The following is an 18,764-nucleotide window of genomic DNA, read 5'->3' as shown; positions in this document are numbered from 1 at the left end:
TGTGTAAAAACTGTGGATGTTTGACGAAAACGAATTTCATTTTTGCATGAAAAAGTCATTCAAAATGACCCTTCGTCTTGTAAAGCATATGTTTAATCAATGCATTAAGAGTTAGTATTGCACAAAATATATGTACGTAGTAGATATAGGTATATTTCCTATATCGCATCATCAATACTTCTTCGCCTAACTATCTCTCGGTGCGTTTTAATTTCTTGTCCTCTTATCACAGCCTGGGTACTCGTTCTAAAAATGACCCTTTATTATCTACGCCTCGCCATAAAACAGCTCGCTATTCTTCCTCTTTCACAGTATTAGCAATTCGCTTCTGAAACTCCCTACCCAGCTCCCTCAGGAACTGTCGAACGATATTGCAATTTAAAAGTAAATTGTTTAAACACGTGACCAGTAGTCATGATTAATTATTATCCTTGGTGTGTATGTGTGTATATATAATATGTAATTTTGCTCAGTGTTGTATAATTATATTTTATTTGAATTTGTTATTCTTGTAATTTGTAATATCGGGTTCACTTACCGCTTGCATATTCATTGAATCTAACTTCTAGTAATTATTATTTAGTATGATTGCATTCATTTCCTCAACTTGTGACTGTATACATTTTTATTAGTGTTCTTTAAATATTAGGCCTAGTAAAATTGTATCAGCTTCTTTTGTTTCAGGCTAAGTGGAAGAGAAGGCCTGATGGCCTTAACTTCGCCAGAATAAATAATAATAATAATAATAATAATAATAATAATAATAATAATAATAATAATAATAATTTATTTTATTTATTTATTTATTTATTTATAATATTAACGTGCAAAAACAACAGCACAAGGCCAATTACAGTTTAGCACGATACAAAACAGAACAAAACAACAAATGATGATGAGAATGAATGATAGAAAATGGCAATGAGATGAAATACAAACAATATAATAGTCTACATCAATCATTGATCAAATAATAATTATAAAATTAGTACAATGAGATAATTGAAATAATGGAATAGTCTACATTAATCAATTGACCAAATGCAAGAAATAAAATGGACAAATAATTATTAAAATTAGATCAGTGAGTTAAAAACTCAAAGATATACTACACATTAAATGGATCCAAGTTGAATCCATGCAAATTAGCATATTTAATGCATCTGCAGACCGGAGAGAGAGATTTAGGATTCTTATTATAAAACAATTTATGATATCTTAAACCATTAGCAGGAACACGAAGACTGATATTGCTTATGAAAGATTCACAATCAATATCACCCTTAATGACTTTACAAAAAAATAAATAATCAAGATCCTGATGTCTGGTGAACAAACTACCGCAATTGAAATAATTGCATTTAATCTCATAGTTATAATCGGAATTTGGTAAAATTCTATAAGAACACAACGAAATAAATTTTCTTTGAATATTCTCCAATTTAGCCGAGTTCCATACAACAGATGCATATTCAAGCTTGGATCTAACCAACGTATAGTATAAAATTAATAAACACATAGGAGTGGAAAAAGAATAAGTTATAGACCTAATTAGACCAAGCATAATAATAATAATAATAATAATAATAATAATAATAATTATTATTATTATTATTATTATTTATTTATTTACTTATTTATTTATTTATTTACTACCCCTATTCATTTTTAATCACTGAATAATTGTATAGATCATGTAAGTTTCTGAAATCACATGGCGTTCTTAAAGATATTAATAACACTATTGTTTACACGTAAATCTGGATATTGATTGACTAATAATATTTATTATTATAATTATTGTTATTACTACTGTTGTTAAACAATGAGATTCAATGTTTTCTTAGGTGGTTGATGCTATCGGTGTTCGATATGTGTGCATTATATCCGCGTAGTTTTGTTGGCAACACAATTTCTCCTCTCTTTTGTTTACACTGCAAGCTAGGAGCGTTGTCGCACGGCGTTAATTCCATCACATTCATAATACTTTGTACGTTCCCCAGCCCTCACGCGGAGCAAATCCACAGATAGGTATAAATCTTAGCCATGCATGCAAAACCCTGCATACCGCATTCATTCTTACCCGTCCTTGCCAAGGCTTAAATCTGATCTGTAACGACACTTACTCTGCACAATGTCAATGTCTTCTTACACAGCTCTGATGTATCAGCCTCAGATCAATTGAATATCCTTAGGAATGTCTGTACCGTTCTAGAAACAACGTGGTATTACAAATATCCTGGTACTCGAAAAATTTCAAGAGTTTTAAGTATTGTACCTCTCGTTAGTGTTATGCAGTTTCTTTATTTCTACGGTATTCAGTTTGGCACTAAGCATTTAATCGACTAGGTAGTCAACAAGTCAGCCAATCAACTACCCAGGCAGAGTATTTTACGCTTAGTCGGTTGGTCTGCCAATCTGTAGACAGTCAGCTACTCTGAAAGTCGTACTGTCAGTCAGAGAGTATGCCAGTCGGTTTCGATAACTCACGTAGGCCGACCAGAGAGTGACTAAGTCAATTATTCCATTTATTTAATCATTAATTAATTCATTCATTCATGTAGTAAGTCATTTTATTTAACTCAGTTATTTTTCTAGTGAATGAAACAAGTCAATAATTTCATCCAGGGATTATTAATTAATTACTTCAATAAATTACTCAGTCAGAGAGCTATTCAATCTATCAGCGTAAGAGATAATAGTTTAAAATTCAGTCTTTAAGTATTAATTAATTAATTCACTCACTGATTCATTCATTCATGTATTTATTCATTCATTCATTCATTCATTCATTCATTCATTCATTCATTCATTCATTCATTCATTCATTCAGTCGTTCATTCATGTAGTAAGTCATTTTATTTAACTCAGTCATTTTGCTAGTGAATGAAACAAGTCAAGCATTTCATCCTGCGATTATTAATTAATTACTTCAATAAATTACTCAGTCAGAGAGCTATTCAATCTATCAGCGTAAGAGATAATAGTTTAAAATTCAGTTTTTAAGTATTAATTAATTAATTCACTCACTGATTCATTCATTCATGTATTTATTCATTCATTCATTCATTCATTCATTCATTCATTCATTCATTCATTCTTTCCTTCATTCAGTCGTTCATTCATGTAGTAAGTCATTTTATTTAACTCAGTCATTTTGCTAGTGAATGAAACAAGTCAAGCATTTCATCCTGCGATTATTAATTAATTACTTCAATAAATTAGTCAGTAAGAGAGCTATTCAATCTATCAGCGTAAGAGGTAATACGTTTAAAATTCAGTCTTTTAGTATTAATTAATTAATTCACTCACTCCATTCATTCATTCATTCATTCATTCATTCATTCATTCATTCATTCATTCATTCATTCATTCATTCATGTAGTAAGTCATTTTAGTTAACTCAATTATTTTGCTAGTGAATGAAACAAGTTAGTCATTTCATCCAGATATTATTAAATAATTACTTCAATAAATTAGTCAGTCAGAGAGCTATTCAATCTATCAGCGTAAGAGATAATAGTTTAAAATTCAGTCTTTAAATATTAATTAATTAATTCACTCACTGATTCATTCATTCATTCATTCATTCATTCATTCTTTCCTTCATTCAGTCGTTCATTCATGTAGTAAGTCATTTTATTTAACTCAGTTATTTTGCTAGTAAATAAAACAAGTCAAGCATTTCATCCAGGGATTATTAATTAATTACTTCAATAAATTAGTCAGTAAGAGAGCTATTCAATCTATCAGCGTAAGATGTAATACGTTTAAAATTCAGTCTTTTAGTATTAATTAATTAATTCACTCACTCCATTCATTCATTCATTCATTCATTCATTCATTCATTCATTCATTCATTCATTCATGTAGTAAGTCATTTTATTTAACTCAGTTAATTTGCTAGTGAATGAAACAAGTTAGTCATTTCATCCAGATATTATTAATTAATTACTTCAATAAATTAGTCAGTCAGAGAGCTATTCAATCTATCAGCGTAAGAGATAATAGTTTGAAATTCAGTCTTTAAGTATTAATTAATTAATTCACTCACTGATTCATTCACGTATTTATTTATTCATTCATTCATCCATTCATCTATCCATCCATTCATTCATTCATGTAGTAAATCATTTTATTTAACTCAGTTATTTTGCTATTGAATGAAACAAGTCAAGCATTTCATCCAGGGATTATTAATTAATTACTTCAATAAATTAGTCAGTCAGAGAGCTATTCAATCTATTAGCGTAAGAGATAATACGTTTAATTCAGTCTTTTAAAATTAATTAATTAATTCACTCACTCATTCATTCATTTATTCATTCATTCGGGATAGTTCACTTGTCTTAGTTGAACTACCAATGAAAAAGTCAGTAAATTTTTAATACTTAGGCCCAATTCTTTCTTTCTTTTTTTCTTTCTTCCTTCTTTTCTTCCTTCCTTTCTTTGTCGTGTATCACCTTCTTTTGTAACACTTACAGGCCAATACGGTGTAGGGGAGATTTATCTCTAGACCAATATAAGATTTTCTTACATTGTGGACCTCCCTGACCGTATGGTCAGCATGACTCTGGGCCACCGCTGAGACACCTCAGAACAAATACAAGACAAGGGACAAACCGTCAGTCCCGTGGAATAGAGATAAATCTCTGCCCACCCCTAGAATCCTGCCGCAGATGACTTGGTTTGTAGACGCAATCGCTATCCACAGAGTCATAAAGGAGAATAATTGATTAATACTTTCGTTCATCCATTAATTCAATCAGAATACCGTGCATCAGTTCCGTTAACTTACAGAGTCGAATTGTCAGTAAATCAGTGTAGTATTTAATTGATTTACTTATTCAGCCACTCAGTCCATCCATCGCTTTCGTTAACTGTGTCGGACTGTTATTAAATCAGTTAAATAGCTATTTAATTAATTAAGTCAGCCAATCATACAGTTCATCAGTTTATTTAACTTATTGAGTCAGCTAATCGAACTCTCAGCAATTCAGTCGAGTATTTAATTAATTAATTCAGCTAATCAGTCCATCAACTTCGTTAACGCATTGAGTCAGCTAATCGAACTATCAGTAAATCAGTCAAGTATTATATTCATTCATTCATTCATTCATTCATTCATTCATTCATTCATTCATTCATTCATCTAGCTCAGTAGTGTCAGAGTTGTAAGCTCCAAAACCGGTTGTGGAGCGTGAACTTGCTTATGTCTGGAAACACCGGAGCACGCGACCAGTCATAGTGGAGCGCTCCGCTCCATTTGTCTCTGACAACGCTGATCTAGCTAGTCAGCCAGTCAACTAGACAGTAAGTCAGTCAATTAGCCAATCGGCAGTCAGTTAATCAGTGACACAGTCAGTTTGGTCGGCCTGTCCTTCTGTCAATCGATCGGTCTATCTGTCTGTCGATCGACGGTCATTGGTTGAGAAGGAGGAAGGCAATTAATCTCTCAGATGATGGTTTTTATTAAAATAAACGAAATTATATCCTCCGTAGACTCATACGATGTGTGGTAAAGAAAATTTCTTTGTGATAGTTTTGCCATTTTAACTTGCAATTTTAATTTCGTTATTTCAATATTTTATACATACAGAGTGGAAGTGATATAACTTGAAATAAATAAAAAATAGCAGGAAACAATACATTTTTATCTTTTTATTTTGTAAGAAAACGTCCATTTTATTAAAAAACTGTAAAGGGTTAAATAATTCCTTATCAGTTTATCTAATGATAAGAGTAAAAATCAGAATCGTACGGATAGTACTTATCGAGTGGGACATTTTTGACATTTAGGGGAAAATTATTTTTTTCTGAGAAAAGTATTCATTTTGGACTAACATGATTTTAGAATTTTCTTCTACTATATAAGGAATAAGCTATTAAAATCTGCACGTTATATTACTTCTACATAATTATATAATCATCTTATAGGCCTAATTAGTCTAGTCTATTTTAATTTATTTCTGAATTGAAGAAGAGCACTAGGTTTTATGCTTCTACTGCATAATTGTGTAGGATCAGAAATTAATAATAATATTCACATAATTATTTTCTTATATTTTTTAAGCACAAATTTCACAGCCATAGGCCTTAGAAGAGTTTTTCAAAAGGAATACATTATTTAGTTTCTAACAGATATATCTACATATTTATCAGAAATGTTGCTTAAATATGAAAAAAAATCATTACTTCCTTAACTTTTAGTCTTAGAAATTTATCAGACCATGAAATGGGTTTTATGTTTTACATGAGTCATTGACATTACATTAAGAAGATATAGAATGTTTTATAGTTTAGAAAGATACCGGAAGTGATGAAAAATTCCTCACGAGAGATATAAGCAACAAAATAAAAACTAAAAGTGGTAGCAACGTTTTCAAGTTATTTATTTATTTTTTGTGGCACATGCGAAGTCTGTCTTTCTATTCATTTCCTTTCGTACTAATTTATAGCATTTTTTAAAGTCTAACAGCAGTAGCTACGTCGCCGTTGGGACACTATTATTTCTGTCTCCCTCAAAGCATTCTGGCGCGATAAATATAGTGATTGACTAGCAAGGTGAATAAGCGATTGGTAACATCCTTTTCCTTGCAGCTGAGTGGGTGAAAGACGCAAAAGCCAACACACTGAAGAAAACAAATCAGAAGTTGAGATGTTTTGTGTACGCTAGAATTTGGCATTAAATTGGATTTCGATGTGTGACTGGCAAAAGAAAAAAGTTCTCAGCCTGAATGAATGCTTTAAACTTGTGTGTCGGTGAACATAAGAAAAAACATTCTAAGAATAAAGACATAATTTATAATACGTTTCTGTCTTCATAGCAAGTCAGCAACAAGACAAAGAAAATAACAGATCGTAGAGAGGAAAAGAAAAATGATTTGTTCGGATCTGAGCTACAAAGAATCTTTGCTAAGGTATGTAACAAACGAACCGTTACATAATAATTATTTCTTGAATAGAAGACAGTTTTACACTTATAATGTAGCTATTCTGCTATGTTGTAATCCAAAAAGAAACTTTATGTTAGTATCAACACAAGATCGAAAGTTTAATAATTTTCTTACATTAATTTTCGTTCGCACAGATGACTTAATCTGAGAAAATCCTGACCCAGAATGTTTACTTGCAGCACAGTGGACTCAAGTTCAAATACAGTCAGGGTATTTGGATAATTAAATCAGAATAGCCTACATCCGTTTCGTCATCTTCACTTCTCGTGCCTTCACACCTAGCAGTCGAAGTATTTAATAAGTAACTAACTTGCTGTTTTCGATTTACTATTATTCAGTTTCTCAATACAAAATTCTAAAGGGTCTTCCGTTTCGAACGCGACTGGATCCCACAGTTCGGACGTACTTTTGAGAGAGGAATTTTCTGAGGTTTGATAGTGTGAAACGTAAATTGAAAGAGAGAAAAAAAACTTTATAATGGAAGTAAATATTGGATGTAGGAATTGTAGTAGTGATGGCATGTTTAAGGCTGCTGGAATAATCAATGAAACTGGTGGAGCACAATCTAATGCCACTAGAATTCTGAACTCCTGATAAAATAATGCTCTACTGGACTCTGGAGTCGCTATCAGGAATGTGGGTGTCCAGAAAGACGACACTCAGGCAAACTAAGGATTGCAAGTGTTGCACAAAACAGATTTCTGTAAGGAAGGACCTTGAAAGAAATAACTGTGACAGCTACTATGTTAAAAAATATATTGCAGATTGCCCACAATTTAATCTTTTTGATATCGATTCTGAGAAACAGGTTACATAGAAGAGTTTTATGCCAATCGCCCAATTAGATATCTAGCTATTCGACATGGAAATTGAGGATACATTATTATGTGGTGCCAGCAGAGCTTTATGCCAATCGCCCAATAAGATATCCAGCTATTTGACATGGAAATTGAGGATACATTATTGTGTGGTGCCAGCAGAGCTTTATGCCAATCGCCCAATTAGAGATATAGCTATTCGACATGGAAATTGAGGATACATTATTGTGTGGTGCCAGCAGAGCTTTATGCCAATCGCCCAATAAGATATCCAGCTATTCGACATAGAAATTGAGAATACATTATTGTGTGGTGCCAGCAGAGCTTTATGCCAATCGCCCAATAAGATATCCAGCTATTCGACATAGAAATTGAGGATACATTATTGTGTGGTGCCAGCAGAGCTTTATGCCAATCGCCCAATAAGATATCCAGCTATTCGACATAGAAATTGAGGATACATTATTGTGTGGTGCCAGCAACATGAACATTTGGTAATGAGCAATGGCATTACATTTTCTTTTCGGATGAATGTCGCTTCGGCCAGCATTCAGAATCTCGAAGGATATGCATTTGAAGACAACCAAGTAGTGGAGAGGTAATATATAAGAGGTTCATAATTTGCAAAGAGATTCATTCCATCATAGTTTGGAGAGGTGTAATGACCAACAGAAAAATTAGTCTTGCTTTGATTAGAAGATCATTGCGAGCAAACCATTGCAATAATACCTGTAGCAACCTGTTGTACTTCCTACTGCTGAGGAATTTGGTCTTGAATTTTCTTTTCTTTATGTATGGCAATGCCACAGTCTAGTATAAACAGTCGTGAAGCTCAATACGTGGTAAATGTGCAAACATTAGATAGTTGCTCACCACTAGGATCGCTAATATCGCCTCATTACAGGCAATGCAAAATAGTACCGTCACAGTCTATTGTTTCTAGCACCCTCAAAACTCAAGCTTTGTGACTGTATATAGTAGACTGTGGTAATGCCAGACCACATATTGCTCGAATACTCTCTGAGTTGTTTAAAATGCATATTATTCAAAATTTATCGTAACCTGCCCAGTCCCCAGATCTCAATGTCACTGAAAACCTGTGGGATATGTTACAGAGTAGAGTTTTAGAAGAAGTGGAGAACATTGAAACATTGAACCAACTGTTCATACGTCTCCAACACCAGTGGCTAAATATCGATCAATATGAAATCTCGCATCTAATTTTCTCAATGCCAAGAAGATATAGAGCATTCCTGAATGCAAGTGGCTGTTATACCAGGTACTAGCGACACAGTGGTAGTACTGAACTCTATATTACATTTCAATGTTTCACGATATCATAAGTCTTAAAGTTAACAAGTAAACGAGTTCAGGGGTGTAAATTCGTTAAGTACTGGTATATACCATTATGATTTATTGTTACTGTTTTAATTTAGTGTTGTAATGCTTTAAATTTATAAATTGCATTTATTATTGTGCACCATGTTCTTTAATTGAGGACTAATTCAAATTGAAGGTGTTCCTTAGACAGTTTAGATGAGTGTATTTGTATATCGGATATCACATTCGTTTTTTAAACTCATTTCTACATTTCTTGCATGTCTATTAAATTTTCTTATTTTGATGTATTACAATAAGCATCACACCTAGGACAGAATTATTTTGTTTGTATTCGTTTATTTACTTCTTTTGACAGTTTTTATTGTTGTTTTTGCTTTGTTATTGCGCTTAGGGGAGATAATTCCATTGCATAATGTTATTTGTTGCAGATTATAGAATGTGTATTAAATTCCTTGTTGATTTAATCACTTAGTGCTGTACTTTAATTCCAATATGTTAGCCGGCCTCTACAATCTTCATCATTACGGAATATAGGGTTCTCATTCGTTTTCGTTGATGGTTACAAAAATGGGACGTAGCCCTTCGTTCCTGTTACACGTCTCACTCTCCAAACCTTGGGACTAACGAGAAACTAATACCTCTTGACATCTGAAAACGACTATTGGATCCGATATGGCGAAAGTTATATGGAAAAAGCGTGGGTGTGAGCTCAAACTCTGTAGCATTCAGGTGTAGTTTATATGAGGGAGTCATTTGCTTGTTTTATTTGCAGTAATGATGAACCCGATATTTGTATACTGTATATCAATTTGCTTATTCACAGATCATCTATCCCAAGATGGTGTCTGCTAAGTCAACTCATGACTTCTCATTGAAATGGTCCGGGATTTGATCCTGGTGGCATTTGTATTGGGCAAAGCAAAAATGGACAGTCTTCATAAAGTACTCCGGTTTTTCAGCCATTCTCATTTCTACAACGATTCTCCTGCTGACGTCATCATGACGCCATATCCGGCATTCATAATTTTAATATACGACATAAATCAGATATCCATGTACCTTCTGTTAGTCTAAGCTGTTATAAAAAGGAGTACACTATTAGGCTAATGTAGTCTTCAATGTTGGATACATTCTTTTAACACTTGTAAAATCAATGATTAATGTTATAACTTCTTTACTGTGTTAATATTATAAAAAATATCTGGGATAGTTGGGATAATGACGGACACCACATCGAAACTAATCAGCCAGATATTTTTTGTAATATTAACACAATAAAGAAGTTATAGCCTTAATCAGTGATTGCATTAATGTATTACTGTCTTCAATGTACACTGCCGTTCAAAGATATCTGATCCGGCTAATCCATAGTGATCGATAACTTATTAGTGTAAACGTGGATTCTTTAGTTATTGCTTCTATGAATAGATGGCGAAGATAATACTCACTGTTGCCAATTGTAGATAAATATTCCAGCACTATGGAATTAATTTTCCATCCTGCTCAACTGATTGTAGAAAAACACTAGGTATAGCTGGAAACCGCCGATATTGTCAATTGTGATAATAATTAATGCATAATCTATATAATCATTTTCTCTGATATTTTTTAACTGTCTCAATAATTGTGCCACCTATTGAGAACTAGCGGAACTGTTTCAAAGTTTGTCAATTTTGTATATCTTTGGTTCTGACTTATCTCGTGGTTGGAAAGTTCGCTTACACGATCATAAAATCGTAGGTCGGATACCTTTGAACATTAGTGTAATACCTAATTATCTTAAAAGTTTGAAGGACCATAAGAAAGGGTTTAGAACAGAATTAACCGAATTTGTACATACTTAAATCTTCAACACAACTGAGGAATTGCGTGTGTTTAAAAATTGAATAAATCTACTTGATATGAATTGTACAATTTTGTATTGTTCAACTAAAGAGAAGCTAGTAAATTGAATTAATCTGTTTACTATGTATTGTATATTTTAGTAGGCCTACAACTTAACTGATGAATTGTATATAGTGTATAGCTCAAACGATGAATTGTTTATGTTTGTAAATTGAATTAATCTACTTGATATGTATTGTGCAATGTTGTAGGCTATAGCGAAAATAAAATATGCTTGTAAATTGAATCTGTTTACTATGTATGATATATTTTTGTATAGCTGAACTTACGAATTTTATATTTGTAAATTGAATAGTAATCTGTATAGCTCAACTGATGAATTGTTTATGTTTGCAAATTGATGTAATTTGCATGATATGTATCATCTATCTTTGTATATCTCAACTGATTCAATTGTTTGTGCTTTTAAATTGAATTAATTTATTTGTTATGTGTTATATTTTTATAGCTCAACTGATGAATAATTGTTTAATTTTGTAAATTGAATAATCTGCTTGCTATGGGCTGTATATTTTTGTAGAGTCACCAACGTAGCTCAGTCAGCAGACTCGCTAGCCTGCTGATTCAGAGCTGCGCTCGGATTGGATTACCGTTTGGAATGATTACCTGCTTGAGTTTTTTCCCCGAGATTTTCCCCAAACATAAGGCAAATCGATGCCTCAGAACGAGACTGTTACACCTCAAAAAATTCACTTTTTGAGTTATTACCATCATTTGAACACTTGAATTGAGAACTATGCTATGTGAAAGTGTTAAAACTAAAAATTTCCTAGTGGGACATAAATGCACATTGTTGTGCCATGATTCTCTGTGTTGCCATATAGAATGGAAAACTTTAAATGGCTCTAATGAAAAATCTCTATTTTTGAGTTGTAACAGTCTCGTTCTGAGCCATCGAAATGCTAGGTAATCTATGGTGAATCCTCGGCCTCACTTCATCTCGCCAAAAATTTGTAACTTTGTAAAATTTTGACTTGTTCCACATCTTAAAGCTTCAATGCTAATGTAAGATCTATGGAATACAATAATGAAATGAAAATCAAAAATTCTCCGTATTTTAAAACAGATGTTTATATCGACATGGATTCGAAAATGCTTAGTTTCTTAGTAGGACTTACAAGACGTATGATCATAATACACTCAAATACGTTTGTTTGCTGGAATTATTGTGACGCATTCTGTTTACATTTCCTTTGATGAACTGTTCAGAATTTCGACCTCCTGTAAATAGAATGCATCAAAATAATTTGAGCAAACTGGAATAGGTTAGAAATTTAATGTTTTTCAGTCGTTGACTTTACTACTTTATATATTTTGTTAGGTGTTAACCTTTACATAATAAATTGTGTGATGTATGAACGTTTTCGTTGACCATATCAACATCATCAGATACACTCTGTCATTTTACAATATCAATACTCTCAGTGTTATCTACACAATCTACACATACAATACATGTTTACTATCATATGAAGATAAAACCTATTAAAAATTATATGAATTAGTATTATAATGTTGAATTGTGGATACCCCAACTGTCAACAATTAAAATATACTTATATTATCATGGGTATATTCTTTGCAAGTCATCACATGTGAACGATAATATGAACGATGTAATGATATGAGGCTAAAAGTAAGATAAAATATAAAAATGAGCTAACTCTATTTAATGCTTTACTATGCATGTGAGGATTTGCAAATTACAATATTTTGTTACAAGGTATTCACTTTTCCATATCATGGTGTAAAATTCTAGCCTGTTATAACTGCCTATATTTTGTGGATCTTGGTGTTATTATTTATGCCAATATGTTGGGTTTAAACTGTTTATAGTTAATCAGATGATGGGCGTATGTTCTGTTGTTGTTCATGTTACAGGATAATTATTCAATCTAGTAGTGATGTTGTAGAAGTTTATTTAACAATTTAACTTAACCAGTACACGACCAACATCCACAGAAAACACTTCCACAGCTACGATTTCAGACTTTCGATTCACACCATGTTAAATAAAGTAAAGTAATAAAGTCAACGACTGAAAAAATTAAATTTCTAACATATTCATAGACTTTTCTGAAAATTACGCAAAATGAATTGCAAAAAAAAAAAATAAATAATAATAATACAAAATAAACTGGAATAGATTATGCTCATATTTGCAAGCGTTACACAGAAATCAGGCATTTCCGGCCCCATGTTGATATAACCATTTTCCTCTTTACATATATATCTCAAGTTTTGGCCACTTGTTTCGTTACACTCAGTATATAGTTTCAGGGAAATAAATGCCTAAAGTGTGAAGAATTTTGCTGATTATTATTATTATTATTATTATTATTATTATTATTATTATTATTATTATTATTATTGTTATTAAGTCATATGGTATTTTGTACTGAAATTATCTGTAATTACTGTGCATTGTAATTAATTCATGTTGCCTCTAGAAGTGAACATTTCTATTTGATTACTCGCATAATGGTTCCTATATAACCCATGTAACACACTCTTCACAAAAAAAAGTGTTAATTGTTTAATGAAAAATGAATAAAACATTTAACAGCAATTACGAAACTACATTCTTTGCCAATTACTCGTACACTGACGTTCAAACATATCTGACACTACTAATCGATAGTGATCGATAATTTGTTGGTTTAAGTGTGGCTTCTCTAGTTATTACTTTATGAATAGATGGCGAAGATAATAGTCAGTGACACCAGTCGTACATAAATATACCCGCTTAATAGAATTCAATTTTTCATCCCACTCTTCTTCTTCTTTTCTGGCTCTACAGCCCTTTGTGAGCTTTGGCCTCCTTCACAATTTTCCTCCACTCGTCTCTATCTTGTATCTTCCTTTTCCATCCTCTTATACCTATTCTTCCCATATCCATCTCAACATCCTGTAACTACTTCTTCCTAGGTCTTCCTTTCTTTCTTACTCCTATAATGTGTTCATGAAGCAGGAGTTCATCCCATTCTACTGATTGTAAAATAACATAGGGTTTAGCTGAAAATCGCTGATATTTTAAAATTTGAGAATAATTTATGCTTAATCTATATAATCATTTTGCCTAACACTTTTCAACCGTCCCAGTAATGGTGCCACCTATGGAGAACTAACGGAACTCTTCAAAGCTTGTCAATTTTTTATAGCCTATCTTTGGTTCTGACTTATCCCGTGGTTGGAAAGTTCGTTTACCCGATCATAAAATCGTAGGTCAGATATATATTTTTTTTTTATGTTTAATATTGGTCGACCAGCAAACTTGCTATACAGACCACTGTTAAATTATGGAATATCACATGCAGAATATCATGCTGAGGTTGGCTCTAAAGGCTCCTCTAATTAATTTAAATTAATTAATTAAACATTTTTGTGAATTATGTGAACAAAGATATGACGATTTTCTGTGTTAAATTATGAAGAGTCGTCAGTATTACTAAGAAGGATGTCTTGAGGGAGTTTCCTTTTAAGTCGAGATGGCTGACAAGATCTTGCTCCAATGTTATATGTCACAGCTCCAGGAACACCAGGAAGTTTGTTGAAGAAAGATTTTGACATTGAGTGGATGTACTGTTCTAGTGGAAGAATTCCCAATTCTTGATGCAGTTGTTGATTTCTCACAAACCAGGGGGCATTTGTTGCAGTACGCAGGAACTTATGCTGGAGAACTTGTAGGCGATGCATGTGAGTCTTATTTGCAGTCCCCCACACTGGCGCTGCATAAGTTAAAAGAGGTCGTACAAGCGAAGTGTAGAGTAGCATTGAACAGTCCAATCCAATTTGTGAATGTCTATTAACCAAAGGGTATAATTTTCGAATTCTAGAAGAGGTTAGTGTAACAATGCGAGTTATATGGGCATTCCATGTAAGTTTCGTGTCTAATAATATTCCCAAATATTTGACAGCTTCTTGACTAGAGAGCCATGTAACTTGTTCATTTAGAAGAACCAATGGAGGTGGATTATGAATAGGCCTTAAAGAGAAGATTTTAGCTTCTGTCTTGGTAATGTTGAGTAGTAATCTCCAGTCAGAGAACCATTTAGACAGCTCCTGTAAGGATGTCTGAAGAGAGCTGATTGCAGTATTTAGGTTACTGTGAGAATAAAAGAGAACTGTATCGTCAGCATACATAGCTATGTGTGACGGTTATAAACATGGAATGTCATATGTGAAGATATTGAAGAGAAGTGGTGACAGTATAGGTCCTTGTGGTACTCCGGCTAAAACTGGACGAAGCGTTGATTTAATGTCATATATACGTACTGAGAACTGACGCCCGGATAAAAAACTTTTCACGATGCGTGTGAGATAGTCAGGAAAACCAATTCTATATAATTTTAGCATTAAACCATCATGCCAAACAGTATCAAATGCTTGGGCAATATCCAGAAACACAGGGTACCTAAGGGTACGGACACGTTGGAGCGACGATAAACGATAAAAGAAGCAGAGATGCTATATCAGAGAGAATTGAAACATGCATTGTCATTGAGGTGTGCATATTGGAGTAACGATACAAGCGAAGATACTCGATAAAAGCGACGAAAAAGAAAAGTTCCATTTTCTTCGCTCTTGTCGATTAAGATAATATTAATCTGTATAATTACCGGTGGTTATCAATATATCCGAATATTAATCCATTTTTTATTATTTCGGCACATTGAATTAATTATTGTAGACATTGCAAATTGATCAGTTGTGTATTTATTCGTCATATGTTATGTGATCACAAGAACCAATCACAACACAACGAATTTATACTATCTTTGGGATGAGAAACGGGTTTAATTTTGTACGTATTTAAGTTATATTAACCTTGAACATAGCAGCTGATATTTCCTATATATCCTCTTTCATTAAGTGGATGCATAGAATATCTTCTACTGATAAATCAAAATGTTCACTTCCCGCGTCCTCGTTGCTCCGATATGAACACTTTATTCTATGATAATATCAAAGCGTCGCTAGATCATTTCTTTTATCGTTTATCGTTGCTCCAACGTGTACGTACACTTACGTTACCCGTGGTTAGAAATTTCGTTTACACGATCATGAAATCGTAGGTCAGATAAATAGGTTATCTTTGAACGACAGTGTCCACAGCGAACTTTCTAACCACGGGATAAATCAGAACCAGATATATAACAAATTGTCAGACTTTGAAATAATTCCGTTTGTTCACAATAGGTAGCACTATTATTGAGACCGGTAAAAATGTGTTGAGGGGAAAATTTAAATGTAGATTAAATATAAATTATTCTGATAATTGAGCCACCAGCGTAGCTCGGTCGGTTAAGGCGCATGCCTAGCGATCCAGAGTTGCGCTCGGGCGCGGGTTCGATTCCCGCTTGGGCTGATTACCTGGTTGGGTTTTTTCCAACCGTAAGGCAAATGTCAGGTAATCTATGGCAAATCCTTGGCCTCATCTCGCCAAATATCATCTCGCTATCACCAAATCCATCGTCGCTAAACAACCTCGTAGTTGATACAGCGTCGTTAAATAACCAAGTAAAAAAAAATTCTGATAATTGACATCCCCGATCACATATAACAGGTTGATCAACCTAATGGATTTTCAAGGCAACAACTTTTATGAAATTGCAAAATTACAGTTACATTTTTTTTCTTTTTTAATTTTGACCGGCTAGAGGCCATTTAGCGAAGTTGTCGTTGTTTGTCTGTTTTCTTTCATTTGTTCCCTTTTACTTAAACTAATACAAACACAACACCCATGCCCGAGGCGGGACTCGAACCCACAACCCTTTGGAGCAAGCGGTAGAGGCAGTCCGTGCCTCTAGCGCTTGCGCCACCCAGGCCGGCTATACATTAAAACCCTTTTGGAAACTGACTGTAACAATTGTAGCGGTCGTTGCCGAAAAATCCCTTTTCGACGGTAGAGGTTCTGGTAGTTGTTCTCATTTTATGTTGCTGTTTCATAACATGTAAATGGCCAATTTGATATATATATATATATATATATATATATATATATATGTGTGTGTGTGTGTGTGTGTGTGTGTGTGATCAGGGACAATATGACAGGATAAGTAATAAGTGTCATAACCAAAGACATAACAAATTCAAAAACTTTGAAATAGTTCCACTATTTCTCAATAGGTGACCCTATTATTGGGGCGGGTAAAAATGTTTATGGAAAATGTTGATGTGAATTAAGTATAAATTATTCACATAATTGACAGTATCAGCGGTCTCCCGCAAAATCTACTAGTATTTTTTGACAATCATTAGAGGGGGATGAAATTTTGCATTCTGTAATGCGGGTATATTTATGTAGGCCTACTATCGGCGACACTGACTGTTATCTTCGTCATCTATTCATAGAAGTAATAACTGAAGAACCTACACTTACATGAATAAATTATCGATCACTATCGATTGGTAGGGGTCAAGTATCTTTGAACGCCAGTACCAATCTAATTCCAAGTTGATGTTCTGATTTTCCCTCTAATTTCCCTCCTTCCTTGTCATATTTTCCTGGTTCTTTATTGAAGTGAAAAATTTTACTTTGTTGCTTTGGTACGTTATAGCCTATTTCCGCTGAAAGACCTGTCTTCTTCCCTGGATATCAGGTAATTATGTAATTATATAATTATTAATTATGTAATTTGATAATATGTTTGTAACACAACCACTATTCGGTAAATAGCAGTATATTTATATCATGCAATACCGCTTGTACGTACTGTCTTGAATCTTAATGAATGAGTGACTATGATGATCTCTCTGTAACGTATACCTTGTAGCATTTTGTGATTAAGAGTACGTATTGCCCTGAAAAAGTGTGTTTTTTTTTTTTAGCCATCATAGTATATAATATAAAATATTAAGCTTAATGCAACCAAATGAAATTAAACCTAATCTAAAATAACGTAACGTAGTCAAATATAGCATGACCCATTATAACCTAACCTATGATAATACTTTATTTATTCACTTGCAATAATATTATATACGTCATACATGTGGGCCTACATTATGATAACTAATATTACGACGTACATAATTAACGAAAGAAAGGCAGAAGTGATCAAGCGACTAATATCAAAGTTGTGTTACGAACTTAATTTCTTGTAATTAGGTATGTCTTTGACCTTCCTCTTTTATGTTTATTCTGGAGCAATCTTGTTTCGAATTAATGGGTATGTCTAACATAAATAACGATGTGTTTAGTGTCATGTGCTAGATTTTATACATTAAGGTTAGAGATATTACAGTTTGATATAGTTTTGGGTAAATATTACTTATGTTCCAGCCACTATAGGAACTTGATATAATACCTTGAAAATGCCTTGGATTTCTAGTATTGATTAACTAGAAATTGATGTGTTCACTGGGAGAGCTATAAGCCCGCTCTAAATGCGTACCTTACTTATATACAAAAATCGTCGCGAGTGAATGAAGAATATGGGCATATTTCTTTAATGTAACAGTTTCAGTGTTGTCAACATAGTAATAATACTACACACCTAATCAAACCTAAACTAACCTCTCTCATAATACCACACACCTAATCAAACCTAATCTAACCTGTCACACAATACACACCTAATCTAACCTAACCTGTCACATAATACTACACAACTGAAGTAACATTCCTCACAATTAGTACAATTTCGTTTGCATGTATTTCCGGCCCTGTTTCTCGTATCTGTAGCTATCTAGTGGACGTGGATCGTGATTCGAGGAAGGAAATATGGCGACTTTCATAATA

At 33.2% G+C, this 18,764-nt stretch overlaps 1 long non-coding RNA gene across 1 annotated transcript in view; it reads left to right on the top strand.

Annotated features, from left to right (window-relative positions):
* LOC138694711 (uncharacterized) overlaps positions 1-13,613 on the top strand; it is a 160,752-nt gene extending 147,139 nt beyond the window's left edge. The window contains exon 3 of the long non-coding RNA XR_011330997.1: positions 9,939-13,613. This is a non-coding gene — a long non-coding RNA (uncharacterized lncRNA). The remainder of the gene's footprint in view (positions 1-9,938) is intronic.
* The last annotated feature ends 5,151 nt before the right edge of the window (positions 13,614-18,764 follow it).

Source organism: Periplaneta americana, chromosome 2, assembly GCF_040183065.1.
Source record: "Periplaneta americana isolate PAMFEO1 chromosome 2, P.americana_PAMFEO1_priV1, whole genome shotgun sequence".
Lineage (NCBI taxonomy): Eukaryota > Metazoa > Arthropoda > Insecta > Blattodea > Blattidae > Periplaneta > Periplaneta americana.
Note: the sequence above shows the minus strand (reverse complement) of the source record. Positions and strands in the feature narration are given on the sequence as shown.